The sequence below is a fragment of the Bolinopsis microptera genome, chromosome 12 (genome assembly GCF_026151205.1).
Source record: "Bolinopsis microptera isolate Bmic1 chromosome 12, MBARI_Bmic_1.0, whole genome shotgun sequence".
NCBI lineage: Eukaryota > Metazoa > Ctenophora > Tentaculata > Lobata > Bolinopsidae > Bolinopsis > Bolinopsis microptera.
This window is the reverse complement of record NC_087083.1, coordinates 12,017,151-12,036,968: the sequence shown is the minus strand read 5'-3', so window position 1 is coordinate 12,036,968 and position 19,818 is coordinate 12,017,151. Positions and strand designations below refer to the sequence as shown.

The following is a 19,818-nucleotide window of genomic DNA, read 5'->3' as shown; positions in this document are numbered from 1 at the left end:
ATGATAATCACTCGCTAAGAAGCGATTCGGTATTTGTGTTTCCTTTTTTAGACTGTATGCAAGCAGTTACAAGACAATTTATAAAGATTAGCAAGTGTGCCGAGTGGGTCATTAATGACCCAATTTCAGTAATTTTCAATATTTTGAATCGCACAGTATTAACTATATGTTCTTAATGTATTCTACATCATTTATTTGTTCCTTACGGCTTTGTTTCACGAGTAATATACGAAAAACAAAGTGGGTCGTTTGCGACCCGGACGAGTGGGTCGCATGCGACCATCGCTATATCTATGAAAGTAACGAAGATACAGATTAGCTTTTTTGGATATCTCATTTTTGCTGTAAAGTGACCTTGTGTGTGAAATGGCATTAAAATCGGCAAACTTTAAAACTCGTCGTCCCTAATGGGTTAAGATATAATGTTACTGGTTTACCTTCATAGCAACTACAGTAATCATCGTATACCAAACACATAAACTGAACCACTATGAAACGGCTGGGGGCAAATGGGCCACAAATGAGGGCAAGCTGCGTCACAATTTTAGTAAAACCCGTTGCTTGTTTACTTTACGACTTTACGATTTGATATTATTGGTTTACCTCATAGAAACTTCTATAATCATTATATACCAGACACATTCACTGAATCACTCTAAAACGGCCAGATATAGATAATAGTCTGTAGCGAGCGTGCCAAAAATACAGAGAAAACATCGCCTCTAAAACTGAGAACGCCTCCTCTGCCCCTCTGCTGGGCAGCAGTGGCGAACATTTTCAGGAACGCGCAGCGCCGAATATATTATTATTGACGAGTTCGCGCAGAAGCACATGGTCTACAGCACGCACGTACATGATCTATTGGTTTATGGAGCAAACTTATCCAGTATCGAATTCGGAGTATACAGGGTGGCCCAGTGTAATAATGTACAACTTATGTTTTATTCAGTATAATTAAAACTAATACTGTCAGTATTAGTTTTAAATTACAATCTAAAATTAAGATTACTCAATTACCCATAATGAATAATGATGTTAGCAATGTTCTATGTTGGATTGTGCAAGACTTTTATCCTTTAATCCTCTTGAATATGCACCTCTGTTCCTTTTTCTGCAGATCCATTCCCGTGGCTTTCTTCATTTCTGTTCCGGGTTTTGATACCAACAGCAACTTTATTCACATAGGATATATTTCTGCCTCTATAAACTTTTCCCCTGTTCTCACGATCACCAAGATCTTTATCTATATCCTTATCTATATCTTTCTCTGTATCTTTCGCTATATCTTTCTCTACATCGTTCTTTGTTATGATATTTTTGTTTTCTTCAACACCACTGTCAGCTCCACTCGCATCTATTCGGATGTTTATTCGATCCATTTCAATTACCATAGCTGGTGATCTATAACTATAGAAGTGTTTAATAACACTTGCGTAAATTGCTGAGTTGACGATTTTAGCAGAAATTATATGAAAACGTACCTGGAGCACGTCTGCCACAACATCATCGTAGAGTAAAGGATTGATCACAGAGTTGATGGGTAGGATTATCATGGAAAAGATGCCATACCAAGGAGTGGCATCTAAAACTTCCAAAGAATGTAAGGCACAAACCACTATGAAAGGCACCCAACAGCAAAAGTCGGTGGTAATGATAACTGCGATTTTCCTGTTAGTTCTGAGGTTTCTTTTATGGAATTTATTATTATCCAGTGAAGATGCTAAAGTTTCTGAAGAGTTTCTCGAGACAAGACCGATAAGAACATAAGATAAAGATATGAAGATAAAGCAGATAAAGTTAACTGCGAGGGTAGACCACACAAAGTATTTTTGGGTGTCATCTTTCTTCACAAAATATTTGAAAAGGCACACTCCATCATTTCCGTAGAAATCGAGTTTAGTGACCATCAAAGTATGATCTTCATATCCAAAATCATGGGAGAACATGTTGCTGACCATCGTGAGGATCATTTCCCAACTAAGGGTATTTTCTTTCATCCGTCCATAGTACGCTTCAATGACTGGAAGAATGTTTTGTTTGTTTGGAGTTCCGATGAATAACTGAAGCTGGTCAGGAAACTTGAGTCCATTGACAAAAAAATCTTCTAAACCACTGATTATCGGCGAAATTGCAATAGCTGCAGATATCATGAATATAAAGGACACTCCAAGGACGACTCTGAGGCATTTTCCACGGTTAACTTCCCCAGGGACCCTTAGTAAGTGTCTAATGCCATTAAATCTGACTATACTCAAACCTACCATTGCAAAAAGGGAAACTTGCGATCCAATTGTGCTGAGAACCCCGATTGTGGAACATTGGTAGCTGGTCATCCATTCAATTTGATTTTGACAATAAGTCTTTCCAAAGATTATGGTGTCGTAGGTTGCTACAACTAATAAGTAACATCCAACCAAAAGGTCACCAAAAGATATGAGAATAATCAGAGATTTATTATATAAAGCAACACTTGTTTTGCAGAGTTGTAAAGCTCCGGTGTTTCTCATTATGACAATCAGGTTTGTAGTGACTGCGAGTCCTCCTATGAGCCATGTGGTTACTTTAAGGAAAGAACTGTCTAGGATTTGTCTTGAGCACTGCTCATTGCATTCATCGGACTTATCTAAGCAATCAAAATTATCATCACATTTACTAGTTTTTGGTATGAAACGAACGGAGGAATTGCATTTGAAATGGTTAGTACACGATGTCTCATCAGATGCATCTCCACAGTCATCAACTAAATCACAAACCTGGGAGTAGTCTATGCACCTGATCTTATTGTCGCACACGAAATATCTGTTAGTATAGATATTTCCTTGAGACTTGGTAAAGAAGGCTAGGTATTCGTTGTTGGCAATAGTTCCTATTCTGTCTGGGTATTGATCAGGACAAACCTCATATCTTGGATGATTCTTGAGTGGACAAGAGGAGTTCATACATCTATGCATACAACTGGTGAACACATACTGCTCTCCGTAAATGTGGTCACAGTTTTGTTGCGAATTTTGTTGGAGATGTAATTCTGTTTTGTTACTCACCCCGAAATATTCATGATCAGGAAAAATGAAGAGTTCTTTCACGCAGTTAACCTTGTCGAGGCTTGCGATGCTTCTGAGTCCTTTCATGCAGTATGCCAGGTTTTTTAGGAGGCCATTCTTCGAACTGGAGACAGATGTGGATATTGTTTGGGAACTTCTAGATAATGAACAAATCTTGTTCTCGTTTCCACACGTTTCAAGTCCGTCACAAAGTTGATTCAATTCCACATAGCCGCCATCTCCAGAGAGACACACAAAAACATTTTCACAGGTTGTATTGCTGGTAACCAATCTATATGTCTTGCCCCTCCCACATGTCGGCCAAATCGCCAATTCGTCGCTTCCATCAATACAATCTTGTACACCGTCACTTAACCAGGTTAAAGGCAATGTCAGCTCACCTGCTTTTCCAACTTTTCTTTCGCAGGTGTTTTTGGTTTGACTGAGACATATTGGATGTAATTCGTCAGCGTTGTCATCACAAAAACGTTTGTTGTCACACATCATGTGTTTGTGAGTGTAGCAGGATTTTGAAATGTTGAGACATTGACTTTCAATACGATCATCACATATCGATACGCCCACAGCACAGATCATGTATTTGGAAACAGTAGATTTGAATCCGTTTATGTTGCACGTAGCTCCAACCCTAGCTGGATCTGTGCAATTTGTTTGAACTTTCTTCATGTCTGTGCAATAAATATAATATTTATATTCTGTCATCTGATTCAACGTCACACATTTCGTAAAATTGTGGATTGGCACCACAGCTTTCGAAAAGGATTGCACACATTTGTTCCTTGTATTTACAGTAACTGTACAGTTGACCTCATCTGCTCTGTCGTCACAATCTCTCCCTCCGTCGCATATTGAATATGGGTTAAGGTATACAGACTCCCCAAAATATGTGCAATACATTCCATAAGTTAGGCCGTTACATATAGCCTCATCCTGGCAGTCCTCAACCTCACACCTATCGTTACAGACGAACTTAGACTGAACCACTAGTCCAGTTGGCAAGGTTGTCGTATTTGAACACCCAGTCTCATCGAAGTCTGTGTTTGTGCAGTCTTGAACACCGTCACAAACCCATCCCCATGTCCTCAGATCTGTGAGGGTTACAACAGGATCACCTCCTTTTTGGTTACCGTTAAACTCACACATTTGGTTGCCACATAATGTATCATCACTGTCCCTGTTCGTTATGCTGTATCCTGCAACTCTTCTGTCACAAGCTTGGTAAAAGTACGGATCCTCAGAGCAAGCTTGTCCATGTTTATTCGGCCAGAACTTAGTGCCAAGGTGATAAAACTCTTCAGAAGCATGGCACTTGTACTTCTCTCCGCCCCATCTGTCATTTGAGCATCTGTACTTCAGAAACCCGCCATGTTCTCCAATATGACACGAGTCAACGTCATCTGAAAGACAATGTAGTAAAATTGAAAAAGAAATTACTATAAAATCTCAGCCAAACTGCTCTCATCAAACTACAGTCCTGACAAAATCTAAATTTTCTTTACGGAAGGGCTAAAGAGATGTAGATGTTTGAGGGGTAGGGGAATTTGCCAACCCCACATCTAAAACATATCCGTCAGGTTACCTGGTCTTGAAATACTGTCTTTCGATTCTGTTGTTACAAACAGCCAAGAAGTAATTGAATATTTAAAATTCGTTAACATCCATTTGGTTTCAAATATCCAAGTAGTTTCTGGACTCCCATATAACCAAGTAGTATCGTAACTCGAAACATCTGTTTTTAATTCTGATGGTCGACCTGTCACCGAATGTTTTTCCGGACCAGTTGTTGAATCTGAATTGGTAGAAATTACACGCTCAGACAATAACAATAAGGATTGAATTGTTGCGACTGATAAGGCGGTCGCTGTCTTGTGAAATGGGGTTCAGGGTCATTCGCTTCCGGGAGAGAGTTCGGTCTGTCCCTGATTTCCTGGGTGTCCTTCGTCTGGTGTGACTCCGTTATTGGCTCCGAGCAGGGACAGAGAATACTGATAATGCTGATTATAAATCTATAAATCTACCTGAATGCGAAGATTCCGATTTGAATGATGAAGAGGCTGAATCAGACAGGATCAGTATCAAAACGAACGTCAACATTTTACTCTGCATACCGTAATGAAAGGTAATGGTTGAACTTCTTCTAAAAGTGTCCAGCCTTTTAAAGGTTAAGAGGGATCAGTGTCGAGCGTCATAGAGAGTATTTTTTTTGTTATGTGCTTGTATTTTGTCGTAAATAATTTTCATTGTTCATCTTACGTTACTTTGAAATAGCCTGCAGCTCAGATAACAACAGATGTCTATGGAGATCGGAGCCCAGAGGTACATTTTCATTTAAGTTTTTAAGAAAGTGGTTTCAAAGTAACTGAGCAGCCAACTATAAGTGGATAGAACAGGCAATGTCATGAACCTGGCCCTCAAATTTGATCTCAGAACGTTATCATAAATTGCAAACCCTTTGTTCAATGAAAGAATAAGTTTTCGATGAAAAAATATGTTAGAGCAGCAATGCTGCCAGCTGCTGCAGCACAAGGTAGTTGAGGATGTACACGATTTTTGACATCACAGCGTTATTCGTATGGACGTTATGCATCAAAAGCGTTTAGATATGCACTTTTTCGTGCACCTTTGCACAAACTTTATTGAACTACCTTTATAGAAGAAAAGAATATATAGAAAGAAGAACAACAATTAATAATGAAAACGAATGAAAACAAATGAAAACAAAGAAATTCAGAAAGAAAATGAATAGTCTAAAAGATGAAGAGAGAGAAGAATTTCTGCGCTTAACCATTGACTAACATGCCATCCCCACATCAACCTGAAATTATGTAATGAATCAACAGGTTTTGTCTATCTATATCTGAGTATCTGGTATATTCAAAGGTTTTACCGCTCGCTGCGTTGCCCAGGTATAACTTAACAGAATGTCGCAATTTACAGGATCACCAGCACATTATGCTCCTCCTATTATACCAGACAGTAGACACTTCGTATATGATTTTTCAAGATTATTCTGATAACTGATACGCTTGCTCCGCTATCGAATAAAATCATCCTTGGACTCTCCGTTTGTAGAAACTAATCCATTTAGTCATAAACCATTCTATCCCCGCTATTTGCTGTTGCCCGCTTCGTTGCAATCTTTTTCGTGGTGTCCTTACTGGCAGTACTGCCCACCTTTATGAATCTCTTCTGGTAACAATTATTTATACTTTTTTCACATACACAGCAGAAAACTGTCGATTTATTTATTTTACTAGGGTCACCATCGATCAGACTCTCCAGTTCTTTTAAGGCGTTCGCCAGTATATCCTTTTCGCAGATTTCTCCAACATTTCTGTGACTATAAGCTGGAATGATAGCTTTGCTCTTACATTGTTTGGATATCATAACTATAAGTCTGATTTCAGAAGCATAGATAAAATAAAGAAGATTAATAACCACCGGTTATTAAACTCAGCTGATGAAGCTGGGAAAAAAAATAGCGAATAAAATCTAAAGATAGTGAAAAAAGATAAAATCGACAAAAACCGGACAAGAAAAATGATTCCGTATTTAAAGAAATGATACATTGTCATGAAAAGAAAAAATTAAATAATAAGATAACAATAATTACTGCACCCATTAAAAATACAAGAAATAAAGAAAAAAGAAGCTAAACTTACATGGACCTAAAATATCTTCTTCTCAGTGGTCAGTCTACTACTTTTACAATAACTGAAATGGTTTTAGATATTAACTAGGTCATAAGAAGTGGAGACTTATTTCTTGTTGTTGATTTTATCAGCATATATAGATTGAATAGTAAGTTAGTCAACCATCTTGTTGATATTTATACTTATTGTAACTTTTAACTTTGTACAATCGCATTTATACATTTAAATTGAGAAACTAAGTATCACATATTCTTCTAGAGGAAGACAATATGATACTGGTATTCCGTTACATTTGTCGGAATGTTCGAAGCAATCGTTATTTAAACATTCTCAAGCACAGAGTCACTTGGGCTAACAAATCTGGGGTACGAGATTCATGGGTAGAATTGTTATAATGACGTGGATGGTGATTCTTTAAAGGGATCTGGGGATCATCCGCATATGAAGAAAACAAGTTCACCGTAGAAGCGTAGAGCTTGATCAGAAACCTGGAAACAGGGCAGAGGGCCTGGAATCCTAGTGATGGCGGTCGTTGTCGCAGTATGACAGACAAGAGAGGAATTGTCTCATCTTTTTCATGTATTGCACTATTCTGTCATCATTTGCAGTATCGACAAAGCTTCTGGTAATTTTTCATTTATTTGTAAAAAGTTTTATGTAAAAACTCTTGTCAATGAAATGGGTTTTGATCCTAATACTCTAGAATGTATAGGTAATGATACATATAAACCCTGTAGCGAAGACGAGACTCATTATGTCAATAAAATATCTGAGAGTCTAAAGGAGAGATTTAATGTACAAGTTGAAGATAAAAACTTGCGACTAGCACGCATCTTCTGGAACCCTAAGCTTCATAAGAACCCTTACAAGGCGAGGTTCATTGCAGGTGCCCGTTTTTGCGTTACGAAACAACTTAACGTCCAAGTTAACTGTTGTCTGAAACTTTTGAGGAAATACTTCAAGAAATACTGCGAGGCAATCTACAACAACAGCGGTATAAACATGTTTTGGAGCATAGATTCCTCAAGTGAATTCCTTGAAGCTATCAAAAATAGCGATGTTTATAATATACAAGTATATGATTTTACTACTCTTTATACCAGATTAGACTTGATTGAAGTAGAGAATATGATTAATGAAGTTGTTGATTTAATATTTTCAGACCGTAATAGATATATTTGTATTTCTAAAAGAGACAGTAATACATGTTTCTTTTCCAATAAAACCTATGATTCTCATGCCTGCTTTAGTCAAGATGACCTAAAAGAGGCTGTTAAATTTATTATTTATAACACTTATGTCGTCTTCGGTGGGATTGTATTCATACAAACCAAGGGTATTCCTATGGGTGGAAATTCAAGTTCCCCTATAGCTGATCTCACTGTTGGCAAAAAGGAATTTAATTATATGAAACGTTTACTTCAGGAAAATAAAATGGGATTAGCAAAGATATTATCCAATAATAAACGATATGTTGACGATTTATCTATTATTAACTACCTTTACTTTCATAAATTGATTAAAGATATTTATCCTAATTCATTGGAGATGGAGCGAGCTGGTTCCAATAATAAAATCATTAACTACCTTGATTTAAATATTAATATTTCCACAGAAGGACTAGAAATATCAGTGTATAACAAAACTGATGATTTTAATTTTCATGTTGTATCCCTTACATTTCCTCACAGTAACATCCCAACCGAGGTTGGCTACAACGTTTTTTCAAGTCAAGTTCTTAGATATGGTAATGTTTGCACTAGATTGGATATCTTTACCTCCCATCTTCACAAAATATTCAAAATTCTAATTGATAGAGGATATAGCCGTGATAGACTGATTAAAGGCATTAAACGTTGTCTGAGGAAATATGATAACGTTTTCAGGAAGTTCGGTATTCTAGATGACCGTAACATTATTAAAGAACTCCCCTGATATCTTTTGATTTATTGAAACACGGGTACTAACTCTGCTAAACTGAACAAATTCTGAAACTTAGGTGAATAAGTGTACAACGTGCTAAACCGAAGTTCAGACTGACCAGTGAAAATGGGCGAGCGTACCAAGTGTCATTTTAATTAGAAGTTTTAGTCAGTGATTTATTATTGAAGCTTGTAATTACAATATCTAATGCTCCTATAAATACTTTAATTAATTGTATGTCCCGTTTTTCTTTTTCCTTCCTCTTTTCCTTGTCATCCCCTTTAGTTTTAAAATTCTTGCTATAAATGGCTACAGCTAACACTATTAATGCTAAGTACCAAACAACAAGTGGGAGGTGGATCGTTGGTATACCATTAAATCGATTTAACACCGCAATTCCAGTCGCAAGCCTGGGACCACTACTAGCATTGTCACAACATCTACAAAGCTGCCATATAGCCTGACTGACAATTTTCTCGACTGACTGACAATGTTTCTTCTTTTTCCCCATTTAGAATACAAAGATTAGTACATTTTAGCTTATGATTAATATTATATTTTTACCTATAGTTTACCTAGATTGCATAATGTACCCTTACATATATCTTGATGCTACAAGTGCACCAGATTAGATGTTAAGTTGACATCTTTTGCTTTGAAGCTAAGTTGCTATTACTCTATTAACCTTACGTTAAAAGCGGCTCATGTAATATATGTATAAACGATCCGTAAAATAAAATAACTATATTTATCATTAAACACGAGATGATGTTAAATTAATTTCCGTCTAAACTACTACCTTATTGGACCTTTTTGGAATAGACATTAATTGAACGTTAGGAGGCCCTAACGTTCATCTTAATCTCCATTGAAATAAAGTCCGTCTGTTTAAGGTCAATCCAAGTTATGGAGTTATCATCGTCCTCAGCAGCTATCTCCTCGGAGTTACCATCGTCCTCACCAGCTGTCTCCTTGAGGTTATCATTGCATCGTCCTCACCAGCTGTCTTCTTGAGGTTATCATTGCATCGTCCTCACCAACTGTCTCCTTGAGGTTATTATCGTCCTAACCAGCTGTCTCCTTGAAGTTATCATCGTCCTCACCAGCTGTCTCCTTGAGGTATATCTGTTTTAATTCTTTTTTTTCTTTTGTTTTAATGATAATATGTAATGATATGTTAAGAAATATTAACTAAAAATATGCAAATTTAAAATATCTTCGTATGATGAAATGTATATCCGTCTCACTCTTTTTTGATACGATTGCTTCAATTTCTTTCTTTGTCCCTCTTTGTCAATGTCTCTTGAAAGGATGCGTCATCCAAATTAAATCATTGGTCAACCAGTATTTTTACTCCATTTAGAACCAGGTTTATCTTTGTGTTCTTGTTGTACACGTGGTGTTACTTTCAGCTCACGTTATCTTCTGATTTCCTCATAACGACACCGTTCTGTGGGTTTTTGGGTAATAGATGAAAACTACCTGTTTAAAACTAACAGTTTACACACTTGATTTAGACTTATGCAAGATTTAATATTAAATTGTAAAGTCGCTAACCTGAATAACAATTTAAGGATTCTATTTCAGAGGAAATTCATACAGGGTAGCCCCGTCACTTTTTCGTTGTATTTGAAGGATAGGGTCTGGGCTCTGAGTATTTTCTGCGATAAGACTAAGAGCTTCGTTATTCTTTTGGAGTTTTTTGTTTGTAATGATAGTCCAATAGTTGAGACTTTTAGGCTTGACGAATACATATCTCCTTTTCCTGACTGCCCCCGGTCGGAACAAGATCTTCTTCACTTTTTTGGGCGGAGGAGTTGGTGTTGCTAATGCACCTTTCTTATTTCTTGGTTCTTGACACCGAGCTGTCGTTAATATGAACTTAGCTTCTGGACGTCGGATCTTTGGATCATTGAGCTGGGGCGTGGGAGAGAGCTTTACTTGATTAGGTGAGATTTTGTGAGTATACTCTTTAGGAAGCACTGAGTGGCTGGGCGGGAGGATGGTGGGAGTCAAGGATATAGCATCATCTCTTTTCACTTCAATACATAGTGAGTCGCCCTTTTTTTCTATTTTCAAGGTTCCTTCTATGGCAGTATTCGGCAGTGCCGAATCGGCAAAGTCTGGTCCGTTTTTCTTAAGAGAAATTGTTTCATTCAATCTTCTCCCCTTGCAGACGACAGCCTGTTGGCTGTGATATTAAGCGTGGATCTGGTGGTTACGGGATTTACTGTAGACAGTATTTCGTTTAAATTGGCAGTTTCCTGACAACAGCAGCTCATATAGAGACCACAACATTGCCATACAGCGGCATCAACTTTTCTGAGCATACTTCAGAAATGAGTAAGGGTGCGATCAATAATGAACATTTAATCATACTTTGTACTTAAACTTCAACAAACTTACATTAAATATTTTAACTCTGATAGATGTCGGAATTGCTGGGGTCATCGTTTTAATAAACAAATCCAAAGAAGTTACAGGCCCAACTTTATTTTCATATTCTGGAATCCACCAGGTAACAATATATTTCCGGTAACAATATGTATATTGTATGTTATGAGATCGAAGATCAACTAACTCCCATTAGATATAAAATTTAAAATCGGTATGCCATTACATTGATTGCAGTTGTTACGATTTGACCTAATTTGTCTACTTATTTTTGATACATTTTTCTAGAAGTTATGTTGTAATATAAGGTGTCACCCGTATCTTCTGTAGTCTCACGCATCTCCTAAGAAGTCTCTCCAGTCTCTTGTGAAATCTCATCTGTGTCATGTGAGTTGTCACTCTGATCTCTTGTAAGGTGTCAACCGTCTTTCTCATTTCCTATAGCTGATCTCACTGTTGGCAAAAAGGAATTTAATTATATGAAACGTTTACTTCAGGAAAAGAAAATGGGATTAGCAAAGATATTATCCAATAATAAACGATATGTTGACGATTTATCTATTATTAACTACCTTTACTTTCATAAATTGATTAAAGATATTTATCCTAACTCATTGGATATGGAGCGAGCTGGTTCCAATAATAAAATCATTAACTACCTTGATTTAAATATTAATATTTCCACAGAAGGACTAGAAATATCAGTGTATAACAAAACTGATGATTTTAATTTTCATGTTGTATCCCTTACATTTCCTCACAGTAACATCCCAACCGAGGTTGGCTACAACGTTTTTTCAAGTCAAGTTCTTAGATATGGTAATGTTTGCACTAGATTGGATATCTTTACCTCCCATCTTCACAAGATATTCAAAATTCTAATTGATAGAGGATATAGCCGTGATAGACTGATTAAAGGTATTAAACGTTGTCTGAGGAAATATAATAACGTTTTCAGGAAGTTCGGTATTCTAGATGACCATAACATTATTAAAGAACTCCCCTGATATCTTTTGATTTTATTGAAACACGGGTACTAACTCTGCGAAACTGAAAAAATTCTGAAACTTAGATGAATAAGTGTACAACGTGCTAAACCGAGGTTCAGACTGACCAGTGAGAATGGGCGAGCGTTCCAAGTGTCATTTTAATTAGATGTTTTAGTCAGTGATTTATTATTGAAGCTTGTAATTACAATAACTAATGCTCCTGTAAATACTTTAATTAATTGTTTGTTCCGTTATTCTTTTTCCTTCCTCTTTTCCTTGTCATCCCCTTTAGTTTTAAGATTCTTGCTATAAATGGCTACAGCTAACACTATTAATGCTAAGTACCAAACAACAAGTGGGAGGTGGATCGTTGGTATACCGTTAAATCGATTTAACACCGCAATTCCAGTCGCACGCCTGGGACCACTACTAGCATTGTCACAACATCTACAAAGCTGCCATATAGCCTGACTGACAATTTTCTCGACTGACTGACAATGTTTCTTCTTTTCCCCATTTAGAATACAAAGATTAGTTCATTTTAGCTTATGATTAATATTATATTTTTACCTATAGTTTACCTAGATTCAAAATTCAACTTGTTCTACTCTTACTGAGCCTGTCATTCCGCCGAATCTCTATTCTATTATGTTTATGAACATAATAGCCTGACTCTGAGGTCCCCAGGTAAGTTCTACTCGTGCAATCATTGAATAACCCAATAATAGCGTTGATATCCCTCCCTCCCTCCCTCCCTCCCTCCCTCCCTCCCTCCCTCCCTCCCTCCCTCCCTCCCTCCCTCCCTCCCTCCCTCCCTCCCTCCCTCCCTCCCTCCCTCCCTCCCTCCCTCCCTCCCTCCCTCCCTCCCTCCCTCCCTCCCTGCCTGCCTGCCTGCCTGCCTGCCTGCCTGCCTGCCTGCCTGCCTGCCTGCCTGCCTGCCTGCCTCCCTCCTTTCGTGAAACTAAAGGAGATGATATATCTATTATCTATATAAATATTTTTCTAGAAGTTATGTTTTCAGGAGTGCCCATTGGGGTTATTATTTTTTAAATGATTATGATGTAAACAATAAATCAGTTCATTAGAGACGCTCCCCTTACGAGGGGCTTTCAATTAATCAAATCAATTAAACCAATTTGCATTCTATTTTCAGATACTCAAAAAGAATGGAGATCTGACCAACACTATACATGTCACATAACTGATGACGGTGGCGGGTGGACCAGATAAGTGCTGTCCTAACAGTGCTTATCCTTACTGCAGTGACGGTCACTGAGAAAACTAAAAAGCTGACATTTTGTAGTTGTGTGCGGACTGTCAGGATCTTTAAAGATATCAGAGAATATCTGATGAAATTGTTCTGTGGCTAAAAGATACAAATAAAACAAAAAATGCATTTCATACCCACAATCAATACATATTAAGTTCAAATATTTTAATACTTATAGTCAAAATACCATTTCACAGACTGTATAAAGGAATTATCTGGAAAATTTGTGTTTTGATAAAAATTTGTTTACAAGTGTATTAATAAATATAAATCAGATACAATTAGATATTCCCTGTTTTGTGTTCTGTCTGAAAGTATTTGTGAAAATGGTCCATACGGATATCAGTATACAGTATACACTTACAGTATTATACATGTCAACTCTAAGATTGAAGATTAAAAAACTGATTATAACGACACAAGCTCTATCCTATCTTGTATCTGAAATGTGAAACATCGATGGTTGCTAAAATTGTTCATTTTTATTATAATTTCTACCTTCAACATTTAACTTAACTTGTTTATATATCCAATGAAACAATATATTTGGAACAAAATATTTTACGAGTATCACCCGTTAAGTCGCAGTCATACTTTACACACGTTGATACTTATATCGCGCACGGCGCGGCTGGCCGCAAAACACAGGAGGAGCAAAGTGCAAAGAAACTGCTACTAGTACTAACGGCTACTAACTGCCACTAACTGCTACAATCGCGCGCCGTTTGTGGCATGGTTGCGCGCGGTGTGCGTTGCATGGCCGCACACAACTGCTGCAAACGTCGCACGAATGCTTGGGCGCGATTGTAGCAGTTAGGGGTCGTTCACATATTACGTAATCAGCCGAGGGGGGGTTTCCAAATTATTACGCTAGTGTAATTTTGACACAATAGCTATGTGTAAAACTGATTACGGAGGGGGGGTAAAAATTGATAACGTAATATGTGAACGACCCCTTAGTAGCAGTTAGTCATAGTGGCAATTAGTAGCAGTTTATTTGCACTTTTCTCCTCCTGTGAAAAGGTTCTCTCCGGCACGAGAGAGCTGTATCCGTATATAACATATAACGTGTAGCAAAGTCATACCAGGTTCGCAGTTAAGTTCGTTTGTTGCAAAGAGCACTGCAAGGCAGGGGTGCGAATGTAACCTTGTACCACTACCTGTATCACAATTGACAATGCACTTCTAAATACTAGCTGGCCGGCCGGTTGCCCACCAAATATTATTTCTCGCTATAACCATTGCTCTATCCAGAGCCCTTGCGCTTGCAGTAGCGCGCGCCCGCCTCACTTGTGAAACAAGCGCGCCCGAAGTGGCGCGAAAGCACATGGTTAGGTGAACTATAACCACCTGATTCACGATAGTAGAGGCTCTTACGGGCATTGTCTGGTCGAAACGTTAGGGACCCCAGATACACCTTACTAGACGTATTTTTGACCGTAGAATCGATTAAAAGTGGTTTCAAGATGATTAGACTGATTGTTCTGGGGTAAAATTGCAAAAAACCGATTTTTGGGCCAAAAATAGGCCAAAAAATCATGTTTTTTGATATTTTGAGCAAGTTAATTTTGTTGGCATGTCGGCAAAACTTGCATGAAGATAGTTAAAAAACAGCCGCACAAGATTGTATAAAAATAAAACAAATCCCTCTATTTGTTCTGAGGTAAAAATCCAAAAAAGTGGTAAAAATGTTGACTTTTTTGCTTGAAGTTTGAATATTTTTTTGCAGTTGTATTAAATCAACCCAAAAATAGTCACATCGTGTTTGCCTAAATTTTTCCTTTCCGAGAAGTACCCACTTCATATACTTTATCGAAGTTTAAATATTGTCACTCCGCAAGCGTTTTTAACAAATTTTCGACGCGCACTACGCGCAAAAGCATTTAGTTGTTATCAATTGGCACCCGCGCGTTCATCATAAATTTCAAACAGCTATAACTCAGCGAGATTATGTCCGTTCTAGCTCATATTTTCACACCAAATAGAAAATAATGTGATCTTATTGCTGACAAAATATGAATATAATTACTCTAGTTGCCTTAGAGTAATAGACTGTCAAAGTTAATAACACGCATTGGTATAGCACGTGACTAATAAGGCCAAATTTATACTTCTTAACATATTATCGATCCTTAGACATCATACTATTGTGTCCAATTAGCGGTTAGGTCTCTAAACTCGTAGCAGAAAACACGTCTTTTTGCCCGTAAGAGCCTCTACTACGATGTCCTTCCAAGCTTTGCGAGGCCCAATGGTAAATTTCGCCGATCTGTGGTTGCGAGAAGCATTTATATTTGATTCACGATGTCAATCCTTCGCATCTCGCCGATCTGCATACGTGGTTGCATCTGTGGTTGCGAGAAGAATTATTTGATGCGCGGCGCGACCCAGTAGTGCATCGCGCTACAACATTTATATTGGATGCGCGGCCCAGTAGTGCATTGTAGGTTTACAACCTACCAGGACGTACGCCGAGTTGCAGACTCGTCGACGGTCCAATATATATATGGAACAGATATTTTACGAGTATCACCCGTTAAGTAGTGCATCGCGCTACAAGCTAGTGCTACCACGAGATCCTAGCAACAAGCAAAGCCACTTTCATATTTGTATATTAATAACATTAATGATTTACCTACCAGGACGTGCGTCCCACACCTAGTAAATGACTGCGTGAATTACGCATTACGATTTCCATTGCACTGAAAAAAGTGCAGATGTTCATTGAAAGTTAATTCATAGTGCGTGCTTGATTGACGATGTCAATCCGTCGAGATCGTTACTCTGCGAAGCAGAGCAACGATCGACGACGACGAAGCAAGAATGCTAGTTTGCGCGGCGCGTCGAAGCGGCGAAGTCTTCCAAAGTGCGTGCGTACGTGACCTGCATATTCACGGAATCGTTTATAATCAATTGCGACTTCAAAAACACGTGCACGGCGCTGCAACTACCAATTGGGAAAAAGTGACGTATACGCTACAATATTAAAAGAGCCGCGCGCTGAGTAAGATAGTGTAAAATTAAAAATATAACTATTTGCACATTGGATTGTTAAATCGCAAAAACGCGCCTGCTTGCGCGTTTAGGGGGAACAAATACGCAAAGCTTTGTTTATGAACATAATAGCCGTTGTCTCGTCCCCAGGTACAAGGTAGGTTTAAACGGGTGATATACAAGGTAAACACTGAACTATTTGTTTCAAATATTGCATTGACCGGGACCGTCCAAAGCCAAAAATACCGTCGACGAGTCTAATTAAAATTTGACTTTACCTTAACGGGTGATACTCTTAAAATATTTGTTTTATTCGGCGCGCGTCCTGAATGGTAGATTATAAACTTACTTACCTGGGGACCTCAGGCTATCATGTTCATTAACCATTAACGAATAAATATTTTGCGGAATGACAGGCTGAGCGCGGCCCATTAAAAACCTTTAAGACTTTACCTGTTGACCATTATTGATTATAAATGTTTTGGACTGGTGTACGTAACTTCGTAGCATTTGCCATCGGGCCTAACATTTCGAGAAAAAAGCGACGCGCACTACTTCGAAGAAATTTAGACAAGTAACTTCCGTCAACTTTACCTGGCACGCTTATTTTTGTGTGGCATAAGCGTTGACCATTGTTAATGATCAGGCCCGCGCTACTTCGAAGAAATTTAGACGAGTAACATCCGTCAAGCATGTGCGGGGCGCTCGTTTATAAAGCTATTTCAAGCTTAATGTGCAATATGTGAGAAGATTAAGCAAAAGACTAGCATGCTAGGTAAGTACAATTTGGCGCGCGTCTTGGACCTTGATTGTTGAAGATGTTAATGTCAGTTGATAAATTTGGTCTTTTACAAATGATATGAACCAATACCGGATACAAATAACATCATGTATATATTAAGTGTTAGAATGTATTATATCATTAAATTACTCAATCATAATATGTCCTTGACAATCCAACTCGGATATTATACTGAGTTCAAACAGTTCCCGAAACGAAAAAGCAAACATTTGATTTTTGTTTTTGCGACTGAATCGTCGATGGGCCGGCAAATATTTGTTGTCGGGTAGTATAGTGTTGAATACTCAAATTAACACTAGGCGCGCGGGGCGGCTTTGATGTTAGCGGCTACAAGTTAGGCAGGTGCAGAAAAGATTCCGCGCGCGTTCAGCGTACAGCTTTTCGTTTTTGATTTTACAAATGACAAAGCAACTTTTAATGATTATTAATGGAATTATCGGATATTTATAATTTAATATGTATTGATTTTTCTGTGGAAAATTAAAATTGTATTTTACTTATATTAATGGTTTTGCATAAAATTTAAGATCTAAACAATTACTACACTTCAAAATACTATTAAAAATGTTGTCCTACGTTGTATGACCCGTAGAAACTCTACAGGGGTGAAACGACCGTGGGGGTTACAACGTGATACAATAATAATGTTCATGTAACAAACTAACTGACTTAACCAGTCTCTTGCCGTTTCAAAATGAATAATTTGCAGTGGCCAGGATTATGCAATGGCTGTAATGAGTCTTAGGATTGTTTTAATCCACTTGTGTCTGCAGTTGCAGACATCAACTCTCTGCCGCCTACGCTGCTCCCTCCCAGATTTCTTACACCGCCAGTTGTATTACACTCTATTTGAATCACACCTCTCCTATTGTATCACGGTTTGGGGTGGGGCAGCCAAAACTCGTATAAGTTCTGTATTCAAAGCACAAAAATATTGTCTCAGGGTACTGTTTGGCGACAGGGAGGCATACCTAGATAAATTTAAGACCTGTGCTCGTGCTCGACCGTTTGGCAACCAAAATCTGAACAAAAAATTTTTCTTGAAAGAGCACACGAAACCTTTGTTCAAGGAACACGGAATACTTGCCGTCCAAAACCTGTACACTTACCATTGTTTCCTTGAGCTCTATAAAATCATGAAATTCCGTGCTCCGATTTCCCTCCATGAAAATTTCACCTGCTCAAGTAGGAAACCCACCCTTATACTAAGCCAAGCAGACCCCCCTGACAACTTCAATAGCAGAACGACTCGTATTTGGAACGCAATTGTGCCTAAGCTTGGTATACGTGACTACTGTCTAAGTGTGGCCTGCCTGAAGTCTAGGATGAAGCAATCACTGCTCGTCAACCAGCATAACCATGCTGATCTTGATTGGACAAACAAAGATTTCGAATGCTCTAATCTAAATTTTGACATTAAGTCTACCCTAGGGTCCACACATCCAAAATTATTATCTTGAAATTGAAAATTAGCTGGGTGTGCATTTTCCTTTGTCTTACTAACGTGTGTGAGCGCAGTGTAGTGAGAAAGTGTTTTTAACAGATTTATTATTAGACTTAGGATTATGATTTTTAATATATTACATTGATATAAGATTTATTTTTGATAGGTACTTAATAAAGTTGATGAATTTCCCTCCCTATTAAAATTTTAAACCCATTTAGTGAAAATTGATAAACGAAGATCTAGATATTGATACATATTATAACCAACATTGCTTATATTCTGCCTTGTAAACAAAGAGCAAATCTTCTTAATGCCTTCTTCCTGTCCTAAAACTAAAACTTCATCCTATTAAAGTAAAGGCCAGTTGTTACCACAAGCTATTATACCGTCCCTCTCAAAAACATGCCTCAGCCTCCATCAAAAACAATTTTAGTTTTCAGTCCTTCTAGTTTCCAAAAATCTACCGAGCTAGTGTTCTGGTGTGCACAAAAGCCCCTAAGCCCGTGCATTCCTTGCCCCGCTAGCTGCCAGTCCTTGACAAACTTCCAATAGCAAAGATCAACTAGTCATTTACAAATTGAGCACTATACAATTTTAATTGTTTTAAATATTTGACTTTGTAAAATGAGCTAAAACATTGATTTATTAGTTTCATTGATTTATTAGTTTCATTGAGTTGCGGTGTGCTCATTGGCGCAAAGTGCAGTGAGCTGTTCAGAGATGCCCTTCAGAAACTGCTCAGATGAAGCTGAGGGTGAGGAGGGTTCTATTATATAGCTGGTCTGGATGACAGATGTTTAAGGTCCTTCTGAAGTTCAGCAATATTGGTATTGATTGATTCTAATGATTTGTCATGGAGCTTTATTTCATTATTCAGCCCATTAAGCGAGTTCTCTTTAAGAAGCAGGTGTTGAAGGTGAGCGTCGAATTGGCCAAGTGTATCAATTCTGTTACTGAATTCAACAAAGTCAATATCCTTAATAAGCTTGCAACATTTGGCAAAGGGTTCTAGTTGAGATGAAATAAGTGCGTTTTCTAGCTCCAGGTTTGACTGCTGTAATGATAAGGTGTTCCTGCAGATATGGCAGACATCGAGGTCGTATTTCATGGTTGGGACTGGTGCTACATAGCAGAATGGGCATAGATATTCTACAAGTTTGTTGATTTGGGACTGTCCCATAGCCTTCATGCTTAAACAATTCATATGCCAAAACTGGTGACATTTTGAACAGTCAATCTTCCATGAATCTGAGGAATTGCCACAAGGGCACTGGTCTAGGTCTC

General features: G+C 38.0%; 2 protein-coding genes across 2 annotated transcripts in view; both read right to left on the bottom strand.

Annotated features, from left to right (window-relative positions):
• The window catches only part of LOC134824344 (NAD(P) transhydrogenase, mitochondrial-like), a 1,149,555-nt gene that overhangs the window by 851,157 nt on the left and 278,580 nt on the right, over nt 1-19,818 (bottom strand). The window lies entirely within an intron of this gene.
• LOC134824138 (zinc finger protein 236-like) overlaps nt 1-19,818 on the bottom strand; it is a 108,068-nt gene that overhangs the window by 54,178 nt on the left and 34,072 nt on the right. The window lies entirely within an intron of this gene.